The 14,472-nt window shown below is 41.9% G+C and overlaps 1 protein-coding gene across 11 annotated transcripts in view; it reads left to right on the top strand.

Annotated features, from left to right (window-relative positions):
* Positions 1-14,472, top strand: part of chl1b (cell adhesion molecule L1-like b) — a 62,668-nt gene that overhangs the window by 13,757 nt on the left and 34,439 nt on the right. The window contains exon 1 of one of the 11 annotated variants that reach the window (XM_051415471.1): positions 10,661-10,906. The exons of the other annotated variants lie outside the window; for them this stretch is intronic. The gene's annotated coding sequence lies outside the window, so the exon portion shown is untranslated. Of the gene's footprint in view, positions 1-10,660; positions 10,907-14,472 lie in introns of those variants that run through there. 11 annotated transcript variants of the gene reach the window in all.

The raw sequence follows: 14,472 nt of genomic DNA, 5'->3' as shown, positions 1-14,472 counted from the left end.
TTTCTGTTATTTTTGTAGTGGCAGTATAGATTTTCAGCCATCCAAATGAACTCTTTACTGAAGAGCCTGCAGTCATTGTGCTTGGCTCTTTCCCGGGGTTTAGACAAAACCGTCCCCTCCTCCAAATGTACACTTTACAAATCAATAAGCTTTCACAGTAATTTAACTCTGTGTGCCCCTGAGAGCTTGCGATAAATTCACTGTATATCATAGGTAGAATTAAATCAGTGTGGTTCCCTGTTGCCCTTGCCACTGAACAGGCTGGTTAATTGATGTCCTGGCACAGACGGTATGTTTCGATGTGGCCGTGTACATTTATTTTATTCCGTATAAGCCAGTTGAACAAATAGGATTCCTGCTTGGTTTGGTTGGATTTATCAGGATTTCACCCTGGATAGTGCACAATTTATGATTTGGCTTTTAAATCCAATGTCATTCTTTCTGGCAAACAGGGCGTCATTGATGATGATTAGCTCAATGGTTCTGTCCTACCTGATGCTGATCAATACTAATATTGCAGGCAATCAATCCAGTATATGGAGCAGAGGCTGGGATCCCCAGTACGGCTTTTTGGTTGGAGCCTGACCAAAACAGTGGTAGAGCAGGCTATTTTACCAAAAAAGATTAAACTCATTCTTCATGTTCTAATCTATAATATGCTGCTCTGCCAACTCACATCTGTTATCATACCAATCTGTCTTTGTTAAGCCAATATCTGCCAATAATATCAGCCCTCTGATATATCAGCCTGGCTCCAGTTTTTGGTTTAAATCATATTACCTTTGATTCCTGACTAATAAGGGTAATCTCGTTAGTCTTATGGAAATGGCAAAACCAAAAACCCATAATTGGGTATGCTGGCAGAGGGCTACAGTCACTTGTCCAAGACAGTTTAATTGTAGCTTAATCTCTCTAAATGTCCTCTGACAAACATGTCCTTTAGTGTTGCTGTTTACAACTGCAGCCTCAGAACAGTCGCCAGGGTACAGATTCTATGTGTTTTTAGACATGCATGGATTTGTTATTAGGGTATTGAATTAAAGGTAGAAGGTTGTTCTACAGGACCAGACTTTTATCTCCATAAATCCATGCAGCATAGTACCAAACCTGCTTATTGTAAAACAAAACAAATTCTGTCCCAAACTAAATGTATTGATGTGGGTTCACACTTGCTTGTTAGGGGAGCATAATGTATCTAGTTCACTTGCATTTTGATCAATTCTGTTTTTCAATAACCTCATCCTGGATTAGCAGCTGAGCGCTCGGGCACTGCAGACAAGCAGTGATGGAGAATCAAACTGAGAGGTGTGCCCACGTTGCTAAGATGCAGTGTACCAACCATTGTTCATCATTTGGCAGGGCTGGGGAATATGCATTATGGATGATGTAGTCAGTCTAAATGTAACACGTAAACTGTTAAAGGCTTTGAGATGAAAGCCAGGATGTCAGACAGTGAAGAGCCTGCCTCGGTCTGACCACAGATCCTGCTGTGACCGCAGCACGAGATAGAATCAGAGATCAATCAAAGCCTTCGTTAATGGAGCCAAAAGCAGAGGGGATTTCTGGTTGGTTCCATCACCAGCTTTCTAAAAAGCAACAAGGTGGAATCCATTGAGCACTTCTGTCTTAATGATGTCTTACATCTGAAGGTATGTGAAAAAATACAGAGTACCAATTGAAGTGTAAATTCTAACTATTTAGGGCCTGTTAAAGACACATATTTCCTATTGGATATGTGAGTGATTTTATCCTCTGTCACAGCTAAAAGAGGTCATAAATGAGGCACAGTCTGCTGTTATTGACTCGTTCTATTTGACACACAGTAACCCTCTAGTAGGGCGAGCAACACAGTATTGGGATCTGTATTCCATGTTTGAAAGACATGAATCGGTTGAAAGTTTTTTACTGTGTATGTTTTAATTTTATCTGTGGCATTTTTATATAGCTACATACAAATAATTCTAAAAGTCAAAAATTGTGCATAATTACTGAATAAAAACAAAATGTTTTCTAGGAAAATCTGCTTTTGAAAGTTCTCTCCGTGCAGTCCCAACTTCAATATGTCCAAAACAGAGCAATTCCTAAACCTCCCTTTAATAGAGTCTTTCAGGGAGGCACAGGAAGAGGAACAAATGCCTCTATTCAGTAGCGTCCAAAATGCTAATGCCTCCGGCTCTTAACACGTTTATAAGGGTTCCCATGTCACGACATGGCATGGTCCTCCCTAATGGGGGCTGTGGCTGGGGGACTGCATGAAAAAGCCAGACACATTACAGAACATGACAAATATGACAACAAGACTGCTGGTTTCCTGGGGAACACGGCATCTATATCCCCTATTTCCCTTCAGGAAGATGGCACGAAAGCATCTTAACGTCACACGGAATATTTGAGGTTTTTTTTCCACAATGGCTGCAGTCACTGAAACCTCTGTTTGGAACCGAGCATGGACCGCGACATTTAAAATATCTATAAAAAGTTACTGCCATTGTGTGGTTTTGTTACTGTAACAGCCCACACATCAGTGTAGTCATAGACTTTGTGGACTTGAAGGGAAAAAAGGCAATAAAGTGGCCGATAGCATAGGTGCTGTCACTGGAACTGTTGGCCACTCCAGTGGGTAATATTGAATTCCAGTAACTATGTGCTCTCTTATGTAAATGATGGCAACACAAGGTTATGTATTGGAAAAACTTTCTGCAAGCAAATGAATGCAGGCAGGGTTTAGTGATTGCTTGGGAAAGTAATTATTCCTTATCTGTGTGGGTGCTGGAAGGCAGTGTGCAGAGCCTGTCCCCAGCCTCCAGGGGCTTTTGGATTGATAATATGTCAACTGCTCAACAGGTATTTCTTGAGTGACATTCTGGTCAACCTGTGGAACAGGTTCAATGTTCGACCAGTTTGAATGATTCGAAGTACATCAAACTTTTCTCTTAACTCCATTTTCAATATGTCATTTCATGATCCAAAGCATACAGCTGTTTCAAACAGACAGACATTGGATTGACGTTATTTAACGAATCAGATCTCTGAAGACTACACTGTCAATAGAGCTATTGATGTTTTGATAGAGAGTACATGTTAAACATTAGTGTAAATAGACTGTGCAATGCTAGGACATCAGTGACAAGCTGCCATCAATGCTACTTTTAAACAGGAGTGAATTGCTGCATGGGAGGGCTTCCCAAGTCCTTTCCAGAGCAGTATCACTGTTTGATTGTTTATGCCGTTCAAAAACCTTAATTACACGTACCACTCAACATTTTTGTCCAGGTGTGTCAAATTTCCACTATCAGTTACATTCATTCAGTCACGGCTGGCTGGCTACTTTGATTTTAGTGCCCCAGTAATCCCTGATCTCATGTTACCCTACATAAATAGGATTGCAATCACAGTAAGGTATACAGATGTGGGTCAAAGAGCCCTGGTTCTGGATCTGTACTCAGTCGGCTTGATCAATCCCTAGAATTTAAAACATTTTTTAGTAGCCATTTTTACTATATTTTTTAATATTCAAAATATAACTGTCAGTAACTGTGTTTTGTAAAACCAACCGTTTGGGTTATAAGCACTGAATGTAAGTTAATAGTGGACATGTTTCCCACCATGTCTAAAGGCTGCTGTTCAAAGCAATCTTTTAGAACAATTTGGTCAAATGTTTAAGCATTCTACCATGAACAAATGATCTGCTATTGTGCCATGACAAAAACCACTTACCATTGCTTAGTCAATGCTACTTCCTTTTTGATGACCCACCTTTGTTTACCATGTCCCACAGTTCTTTTCTCCTAGAACACTGAGTGTACACTGCATCTTCACCATTACATCATTGACATCGCTTTTAAACTGTTGACATGGGCATCAAAAGAAATAATGAGATTGAGGTTGCTGGTACCTTTTAGTGAAAAAGAGCCCTTCACTTGTGAGTTGTTTGCCTTTGGATGGCCTGTTGTTGAGCTCACAATGCTGTGTGTTCAATCATCAGTTAACCTGATTATCAAGCCACCACATTGAGCTACCGGGAGGTCAGCTGCGTGTCTGGCTCGCCATCGTCCAACCTGTCACTAGAATGTGGTCCAAAACACAACAACAAATCTATATTCCACCAGTGTTTGTAGTAGCAGTCATGATTACAACAGCTTTGTGCAGTGCAGCTTTCTTTTCCAAGTCTATAGACACAGATATCATCCAGCACTAATGATTTTTATCTCCATTTTCTCGCCTCACCCTGCCCTGTTGTAGGTTGTCGATTTTATGATTAAGGAAATTCGATTTGATACTACTCAGTGCAGATGCTAGACCGCAGCATAGCAGCTAAATGCTGCTGCTGCACGAGTACTCAAACATATACTCAGAAACCGAGGATGCTAGTCTCCTTTTGCTCTACCCACTTGATACCTCTCGAGACCCGAATTAACTCCCTCTTTGCTCATTTGAAATGTAGAGCTTTTTACCTCTCAGCCTCCCACAGCTTAACCCTTTATGCAGCATGGAATATTGAAACTAAATGCATGTTTTGCTCGGCTTTACTAGGGGCTGCATGGCTTTTTGTGTGCCGTTAATTCTCAAAACCTGCTGGAACAAAATTAATGTTTGCTAAATGGAAACATGAGAACTGCAGACAGTGTCACCTCACGTGAATTGTATTGATTGTCTTACAGAGGGGTGTTCTAATCGTCTTCTCCAGAGCTCAAAGGAGGAAAAAATTGCCAATAAGGATGCCACACATTCTGAGCTGAGCTCTCTAATAAGGAGTAAATGGTGTGCAATATTTTTAGTTTCAAATAGTCTTTATACTGTAATACTGGAAATGGATGAAAAAAAAAATAGCTGTCAAGCTAAGTCAGAAATTGGTAAAAAAAAAAAAGAAAAGTACAGCAGTTACTTCTCCTCTATGTGACTTTTAGTACAACAAACAGAAGCAGACCTCCACCCACACACAGAAGACACAAAGCTATATTCTGTCTTCAGGCAGAGCTTTTGATGTTAGCCTGACAAAGGCTTCAACTCCAAAAGCCCTTTCACTGGAGTTTTTTAATGCTCCATGCGTCCTTTCAAGTTGTGAAAAGATAACTTTCTGGGTGTGCCTCGTGTTTCAGTTTGAAACAGGCATTTGTTTCATTTGTTCGAGCATCCATTCAAGTGGCACCAGCTCTTAGAAACACTGAGAGCTTTAAGCTCTTGATTTGCTGAGCCGGTCCATATCTGTCATAATGGTTTGATGTAGGGTAGATATTTCAGTCCTGTGGTTACATTTCCTGTTTCATGATTTATTCCACATCATTGTGCTTTTGGTGCACATAAACAGTAAAATAATGATGGAAACCAGCCATTTTTTATGATTGACCATTCAATATCAGCCCCAGTGAGAAAACTGTACCTGTTTTGCCTCAAGTCACAGTGCTGCTTTACTGTCATCCATAAATTTCTCAGGTACTCTGTAATTTATTAAGCTGTCCATGTCATTCATGAGGTTGTTGGCAAATGTCACGTTCTTGCACTTCCTCAACAGGCCCCTCCAGACGCAGTGAATAATTTATATTGATTTGAAGTTTTATAAGCCACTGCTACCCGGAGTATCCTGTGCTGTGCTCGATTTTCCCGGAACATACAGTATGAAGCATGAAATATAACCAGACGCTGATAAGCACAATCCTTCAAGTGAAGCCAGAAGGGATATTTGCATTGTAGTGTGTCTCCTGGTGAACTTTGCAGAACTGTGCCTGTGGGCTACTTCTACTGACACAAGCTAATTGGCTATCAAGAGAGGCTCTGAGAATAATAGGGCTACTGGTTTCCCACCATTGTACGCTTCCCATGATCAAAACTAAAGACAACAAAGACATGTGGGGTACTGTTGCATGGTGCGTTCTCCTAAATGGACATATTTTAAGGTAAATATTGGAGAATTAAGGGTTTCCCAGTGTTGCTAAGGCAAAGTAACATCCAGACACTAGGGTCAGCCCACACACACACTGAAGTAGACCAGCCTGTGTTCTTTTTATGTGCTCAGTGAATGGCCATGAGGATGGAGCTTGAAAAGTTGTGCAGCCAGCCTATTGATGAGCATGTCTGTGTAAAAACACACACACAAGGCCTCGCCCTCAACACCCCCAACCCTCTTCACACACACACACACACACACACACACACTTTAATTCGCCTCAAATATTGGTCTGCCTCCTCATCTCTTGCTGTGCGTCCATGTGAGACGGATCCCACCGACATTTTCCACCGCAGGATTAACTGTGTAGCGCGACGGGCTGCTCTGCCTCAGTGCTCCTAAAGGGCTGACCTCGAGATGTGTGTGTGAAAAGGTGGCCAGCAGGCCACTCCTTAAATGGCTATTAGATCCTTACTGCTTATTATGAGTGGGCGTGCAACTAAATTATCTGCCCTGCTTTCCCTTGTCATAGGACTATAGGCGGAAAAAAAAGCTTGTTTTCCGGAAATAATTAATCCTACTTGTTGGCATGATACTATTGAGGAGAACACGTTGCTAGTGCCTTGAGTGTTTCCTGATGAACCCTTTCTCTGACAGGTGGGCTGCTACTGATGACGATGATCATCTTCTCATTTAGCTTCCTGCCTGCAGGACCTTTCTAGCGCATTACAACTGAGCCCACCCTCTCTGGAGAGGGGATTTGATTCAGGATAGAGTGTGCATTCGTGAGACCAGGTCTGTGCATGTGTGTTTGCGCACAATGTGTGTGTGTGCGCCAATATGAGTATGCTGATCCCCTCCAACCATTTGGAAGGCTGTGTGTGTCCAGGGTGTATCTCAAAGCAGAGCCAAGTCTGGTTACCATGCCTACACATTTTACTAAGAGACACTGCATTTATCTTAATGAATTCATTTTCAAGCTTATGTTTGCCTCTGCATTCTCTGTCAGCTGAGTACACACTCTAAATAGCTGTAGAGTAGAGGCCTTTTCCATTTCTAAATGTGACCTGAGGGAAATAGCTTATTGATTCTTGGGGGAAACATGATTAAATTGAGGTCTAAGTGGACACTTCATCTGAACTTGTCTACAGGAGAGAAGATAAGAAAGGATAAGAGCCAGTCTGCTTTTGTCCGGGTTCTGGTATACTATTTCCTCTTTGATCTGGTTAAATGAATTGCTTCTTTCTATTTTTTTTTAAGAAATTGTCGACACATTTATGTTGCTTCAAGTTTTAGTTGGGGCTACATAGTTCTGGTCATCTCATATGATGATCTGTGCAGCTTTGTAAGAGACAGTGCATTTGCTTAATTTCGCTGTCCTGTTTGCTTACTGTAGGCGTTGTGCAGCCAGAGATGGAACAGACGTTGTTGTGCACATTGTGTTCAGTAGGTGTGCTAATCAGGAGTAGAGATCCCCTGATCACTGCCATGATCACTGAGTGCACCATCTGTGATGCTCTGATGGCCGGCAGTCTGGCTGAGAGAGCTGGATGACAGTCTGGTACAGTCTCTGTGCTCACAGGGCTGCAGTCGGTCCGGCCTTCAATCTCCTATGAGTGTGCTATTTTTCTTGTCTTGAAAGACCTGGAACCACTTAGCACTTGCTTGGAGACACTTCTGCACTATTACAATATTAAGCATTTTGTATAGTTCAGATAAACCACAGGATGTGTGCACCCTCTGATGTTTTTTGATTTATGTGTTTTTAGGGATCTGTTGTTTGATCAGTTTCTCTGTAGTGAGCCGCTCTGAATAAATCAGCTGTCAGCACGTATCTGGAAATAATTGAGAAGATTGTTAAAATGCCACGGATAATGGAGAATTACACATAAATGTGGGCAATTTCATTGCTGGAATTTTGTCTGTTTTTCATTTGCAGTCACAGGTCATAAACATCCGCAGTCACATCCCGTCACAATGCACGGACTCTTGCTGTGTTCAAATAGAGTTTGTGATGGAATTCCCATAAATGTATAAACACACTCACGTAGCATGTTGCAGTAAACAGCTCCACAAGCCATCAACACAGGACAACTTTTCATCAATGTCTCACTGATCAGTGTAAGGATAGGGACACCTGTTACCATGACAACTTATAAAAAAAACCATACACTGAAATGCACTGGTTTTCATATTGATTCAGAGCTCTGGGAATAAAGCTCATGATATCAGCCATAGGCAGGTTGCTCTGGCTCTATCTGCGAGTGCCAGGTTAGAGGCTTATTGACCGTTTTTGACAGACTGAGTAACAGACGACTTTTTGGAGGAATGGGCAGTGTGCCCGAAGTTCAATTAAAAGTCTCACACTGTGTGTAAGCAGCATATTTGCCAAATGGCGGGAGAAGTGTCAGTCTTCATGCCACCTCAGCAATCTGGTTGTCCTTGTCATCTTAGTTTTGCTCTTTATTGTTTTTAACATTGATCTAATCTTACCAGGTTGAAGGAGATGTTTGGTGAGCACTTGCTTTGGAAACACATTGCTACATTTTGAAGTGTGAGTGGGGCCATGAACTGTGACCACCTGCATTTTTCTTTCTCTGCTCTCACATCACAGAGTGGGGGAGCAACATTGCTTTCGTTTTGAATGCGCATGCCGTTGTTTGGTCTTGCCCAAAGGGGGGCATTAGGTCAAGAGAGCATTATTTTAATTCCAGTGACAGGATACGGCCGTAGACCTCCATCTTGTAGCGGTCAGATAACATTAAGTGATTGCTGCTGGAGGGAGATAAGAGATGTCTCATAAATTAAAGATGTTGTAAACATTTACAGTGAGAGCGCAGTGGATTATCTCACTTTAAATTGAATTTCTGAACGAGTCCTACCCAAGTGAAGTCAGAGTGCATGTCCCAAACCGTATCAGACTGAGAAATGTGACAAATGACACATCAGGTGCCAGCGAAGCATGGTGATGGCATAAAATAAGCCGATTGAATTTATGAGAGTTCGCTGAGTTCTGTGATCTGCTTGCACTTTCTGCCTGACTTTTTAATGGCATTTTCAACAACTGGTTCAAAGTGTGAATAAATGTTTGCCTTCTTGCCTCTGTAAGTCATGTCCAAACCAGTGAATCAACCGGGCTGGAAGTGTGAATGAGCCGGAGTGGCGGAGAGAAAGGGGAAGAGGCTGTCCCCGGGGCAGTGCCCAGGACAATGTCAGGTTTGTCTGGCCCGAGTGCATGAACACTAAGCTTTTCGGAACTGGCAGCCCGCCCCGGTACCTACCCATCTCCCCCCGGCTTTCCAGAGCTGTCCAGCCCCGGAGCACTAAGCATTTGTGCAAAGTTCATAAGGCTTCCCTCTGTTTGTGTGGCCATAATGGCAGCTCCATCCTGTTGTAGCTCAAAGAGTGCTTATGGGCTCTAAGGGCCTTGCGCTGGCGCTGCAGAGGCTTGTGAGTGTTCTCAGTTACTGACTTTGGCTGACTGCTCTCATTATGAAAAGACCAGTGTCCCCCCCCTACCCCCTCCCCATTGACAGCTCAGAATCTCAGCCTCCAGTCTCAGCACTTCCTTCATCATGTTCTCCGTCTGTCTTTTAAACCCAATTTGCTAAATGAAACCCTCAAGCTAGATAAAATGAAAAGTCTGCTCTCTTCAGTCCGTCCATTTACTCAAATAGCGAGCAAAGAAAGCTACATCAAGTTAAATCAAGCTGATTTATATTCAATATAACAGAAAAAGCAGGCGATGTACTTTAAATGCAATTAGTCATAGTCGGTTGAAATAGATTAATTTTTTCCCTTGTAAAATGGGAATATTTAAATTTCCTAGCCGCTAAACGACTAAATATATCTGTCCAGTCCTATAAAGGTACACAATCTCACCTCCACCATTCCCCAACTGTCAGCATTTGTGAGGCCCGAGTGATAATAACCTTATTTGTGGCTGCAAGTGCCCCGGCGAAGCAGCAGCGCCTTTGGTTGGTTCTTCACCGCGGTTACGACCCACATCAGCATAATTCAAGCATGACCCTCCTCCCCCTTTCATTTTCTGCCTTTTCTCCCGGTTAAAACCCAAGTCTCAGTCTAGGGTCCACACCATACATCATCCAGACTGGGGGTGCTTCCTCCCTTCCCCCTTCTGTGTCGTGGGAGAGAGACTGCGGCTTTGTGTGTGTGTGTGTGTGTGTGTGTGTGTGTGTGTGTGTGTGTGTGTGTAGGACTCTTATCGACAGTCTCAGCACTCCCTGTGCACTGAGCTTTCCACTGACATGTCACCCAGCCTCCTCTCAAGTCCATGCGTATAGTCGTGGAGTCGGGCCCCATCCAACAATCAGGTCCACTTGAATCCAGTCGCGTACTACAAAATAAAAAAATTATAATTTCAGATTCATAGATTTTTCCATCAAATGTCCTTTTACAGTCGGAAGAGAGAAGTGTTCTTCAAAGCCCTGACAGTGGTGGACTAATGCTGGCCGACAATCTTCAGCAGTATTAACAATTAAGCAGATTGTCACAGGCTGACAGAGGAAGATTGCAGCAGGAGCAAAACTTAACAGATTTTCACACAGCAGGTGATCTGTGCGCCCCCCTACTATACTGTTCATATTTTTTCTTCAATTGCTTCAATGCAAATAAACACTTTTCATTGAGCCTTCAGGTGCAGCAAACATCTTTCATGACACTGAAGAGGGGGGACGAGATGGAACTTGCATTCCTCTACTCTCCTTTGTACACACCCGGTGAATAGCCTTTAGATCAGGCTTTGTGGGGATGATTGTCAGTGGCTTAATGAGCGTCTTTGCCAAGCTAGAGGCTTTGGCAACATATGTGACTACAGTGCCTCTGTTCCTCTCTGTCTCCAGCCTGTATGACACAACACAGAACAGGCTCAGCACTCTCCATTTTCCTGCAAAGCTAGTTTTACCCTAACTCATGGTTTCCTCTTTCTTGTGGATGTTGTTACCTGGAATGGAATATTTACACCTCTCATGGGGACCAGAGCTGAGAATGAAGTGAAATCTTGTAAGTATCCCGTGGTATCTAGGGATGTGTATATAAAGCTGTGGCAGCAGATTTGGGTTAAGCATGTTTTGGTGTTTCCATTTGCAGGAAACACTCTGGCAGACATTCAGTAGATTTTCTTTCTATGAAAGCAAACATGAAAATCATTTGATTTGATTCACATTGTGAATGAGTTGTGTGAATGAATTGCCACAGTTACGTTAGATTTTTTTTATTGCTTTGTGTGAATATAATATACTTTAACATGAAAACGTATTAACTATCCTGTAGTAGAAAAAGCCTCCATTACAGTTTTTTATTCATAATTAATTAGTATTTTATTGTAAGTGAAAATGTCAAAATGTTTGTCTTGTTTCTATGAGACCACAGACACAGACCAAGCCAGAAATCAGCTTTTGGAATAAACAAAGTACTCTTCAAAACTTTGCAAATCCAAATACTTGTTGCAGAAAAATCACCAATTTACAACAATGAAAATGTTGATGTCCTTGTCTTGTTTACTAAAATGTCTAATCTGAGAAGGGTAATATTTGTGAAGCACATGTGAGATACACGACAAGTTAAATGTACCAGCTGTAGTGTTTGCAGCTGTAAATCTGGAAGAATACCAATTAGATAAGATTTAATATAAGGAGCAAGTATGCAAAGCGTGTTAAAACTAAAATTCCTTTAGTCAGTGCCAGTTGTTTTCTGAATGACTAAACACATTTGAGGTTTGTGAGAATAGTCACACAAAATGAATACACCAGCTGGCTTCAATCTAGGTTAAAGCTCCTCTTTTGTTTCACAGGAACAGGCTCAGGGTTTCATGAGATTCCAAAAAAAAAATCTGTATTTTCAGGCCTCATAGTTCATGATTTTAGCTTGAAGAAGCCATAAATTTCACTCTTTTAAATATACAGTGCAGTATGTCAGGGTAATTTCTGGATCAGTCACTAAACAAATCCAGACTGTATCCATGTTCACTTAAGTACATTCTGCCTCTTGCCAAAGCAAATTTACATCAGACAGACACTGAACAGTAATGGTAATGACTTTCAAACTGAACTCCAGGGGCATCGCTGGAGACCAATTAGTTTTATTTACATTTATTGCAGGCGGAACATTTTGATGATACAGACAATGTAGAACATTTTTATTGTGAGATAACTTTGCTTAAATGCTTGCTCATTCTTCATATACAAGGTTATAGATTCATGTTACTTATTCTGAAATGATAGATGTTCAGTACTTTATACTGCTTTTGATTGCGTTTCTAAGCTTTGTACTGTAGTTGCTGTATGTGTAAGTGTAACCAAACTAATTTGCTTCAGTTGGTGTCGGAAGCATCTTGCTGTTGTTCACTGTCTGAAGAGAATTGTTTTAGAGGCAGGTCTTAATGCAACAGAGACAAATTAGTTTCAGTTGAGAGTTGAAGACAAAGTGGAAACATGAGGCTCCTTCCTGTCTCTCCTGTCTATTTGGTAACAAAAATGTGCATTCAGTGCAAATAGTGAATGAAATACACTCAGCTGCCAGTTTATTAGGTAACTAACAACATTTTCCAAAATCAAGCTTATGCTCTTGAACTTTATGATCACATTGGAAGCTGCTATTTGCAGTGCTGTTGAATTGTATTGCTTCATACAGAGAGGTATTTCTGTTATTTAGCCTACCCACATTGATATAAATGGGGTGGACACAACTATAGAAACATGGTCTGATTTAGTTTCAACACAAACTAAACATTGTAGGAAGGATTTATTGCAGGCTTGTTGTATTAGACTGGATTAGTTTTTGCTACTAATTTGTACTAATGTGTTCATAAACTGCTGTTTGATGCAACTAGAGACTAGAAATGTACAACTATATCACATTTTTAAGAAGAAGAAGAAAGTATTAGATTAAATGACTTATTGCGATGGTTTTATTGTTGTTTCTGTATGAGCGTACAGTGTAAATAGTGAGATTCTGCCCTGTCATATTTTAAAACCGTAAATCTTGGGCGTCTGGTCCATTGGATTTGTCTCAACACAACCTCAGCTCGACCCTATTAAGTGATGGAGAGGCACAGGAACTGGGCCACATATCCGACAGCTGCGTCAAACAGCTTACCCAGAGTTAACGCTGTCCAGATGCTCGGCTGCAGCACGGAACAGGAAATTCAAATGCCGAATTACAGTCGGCAGAGAAGCTCTCATTTCACAGGCTGAAATTATGACTTTGACTCTGTGTATATTGAACACCTGAAGGGATTAAAAAAAAATATGGATGAAGCAGCAAAGGTATATGTGTAAAAAATGCGGTTCCACTGCTGCTCTGTGTGTGCTGTAGGGACATCAGAAATTCTTGGCTGTTGGCAGAAATAAATTGCTCCGGGGTCTGATGGAGGTAAGGATTTGGGATATAAGAGCCATCGATCATGTCTTGCCGCGGCACAGTTTCGTCTGGGGAAATTGCCAGCATCACTCAGACGAAGTGAATGAATGTGGAGAGGAGCACGCTGTGTTAGTTCTCACAAAATAATATTCCTAGTACCCGCAGTCCAGCCTGTGAATTCATCTCTCTGCCGGCTACTCAGGATCACACACTAATGTGATTATTGTCCTGGGCAAGGGCCACTCCTGTGGGACTTCAAAGAGAGCAGATCAGAGGCAAAATGAAAAAAAAAAAGAAGCTGTAAGCCGTGATGCAGACAGGTGCAGTGCACTTTCTGAAACCTTTTCTTTTGCTTTAAACATATTAACAGGTTCAAAGTGAGGACTCTGACAGCATCACTTATGTGGCATTATCCTTCAAAGCACATACAGTCACATACATGATTTATTATCATGTCAGGGGACGCGCTCTGGTGATCAGTTTAAGTGTTTTCATTCAACATTTAAATTATGCAAGAGAATGGAATTAAAAGTCGTAATCCGAAGCAGGGATGGAGATGCTACTGTAGGTTTTATTCGGTACAGTTTTTATTCTTTTTCTGGCTGAGTATTGTGAGCAGAACTTTTATTTTACAGAGACAAACAGCTTTCAGACACACAAAAGAACAACTAATTAGAGGCTGCGGAAGGCCTTCATGCTCTTTGTTCATGAAAAAATGGAAAGCACATCACTGACAAGATAAAAACCTCTAGTGGTTGAAAACCTCTTCACTTGTTCTCTCGCTTTTATTTTCAAATGAGCTACATGATACATTCACTTGCTCCAGGCTGTCCAGTCCCAGCTGGTGACAGCGTCATCCTGCTGTAGCTCTGTATGAGGCTCTGCAGGGTCACTGCAGGTTATATATGGTGTATCCCACTCTCTCCCTGGCGAGGGGAGTTCATGTGGGGTCACGAGGGCCGTTCTTCATTAGCTCATATAGAACACGGGTCACAATCCCCACAGTTCATCAGTTCAGCCGCTCTATCTCTTTCTCCAAACTCATTCCTCCACACCTGAGAGCCTCTCCTCATTCCTCCACCCTCTGCCTCCTCCTCCTCCTTCATCCACCTCCTGTCACTGTCCAGCCCCAGCCCCCAGTCCCCTCATCCCACCAAAGCTACAGACCCCTGAAATATTCATGGTGTGATAATTGAACTGTCATGCCG

The sequence above is a fragment of the Dicentrarchus labrax genome, unplaced genomic scaffold, assembly GCF_905237075.1.
Source record: "Dicentrarchus labrax unplaced genomic scaffold, dlabrax2021, whole genome shotgun sequence".
Lineage (NCBI taxonomy): Eukaryota > Metazoa > Chordata > Actinopteri > Moronidae > Dicentrarchus > Dicentrarchus labrax.
The sequence above is the reverse complement of the archived record's forward strand: the minus strand, read 5'-3'. Positions and strand labels throughout refer to the sequence as shown.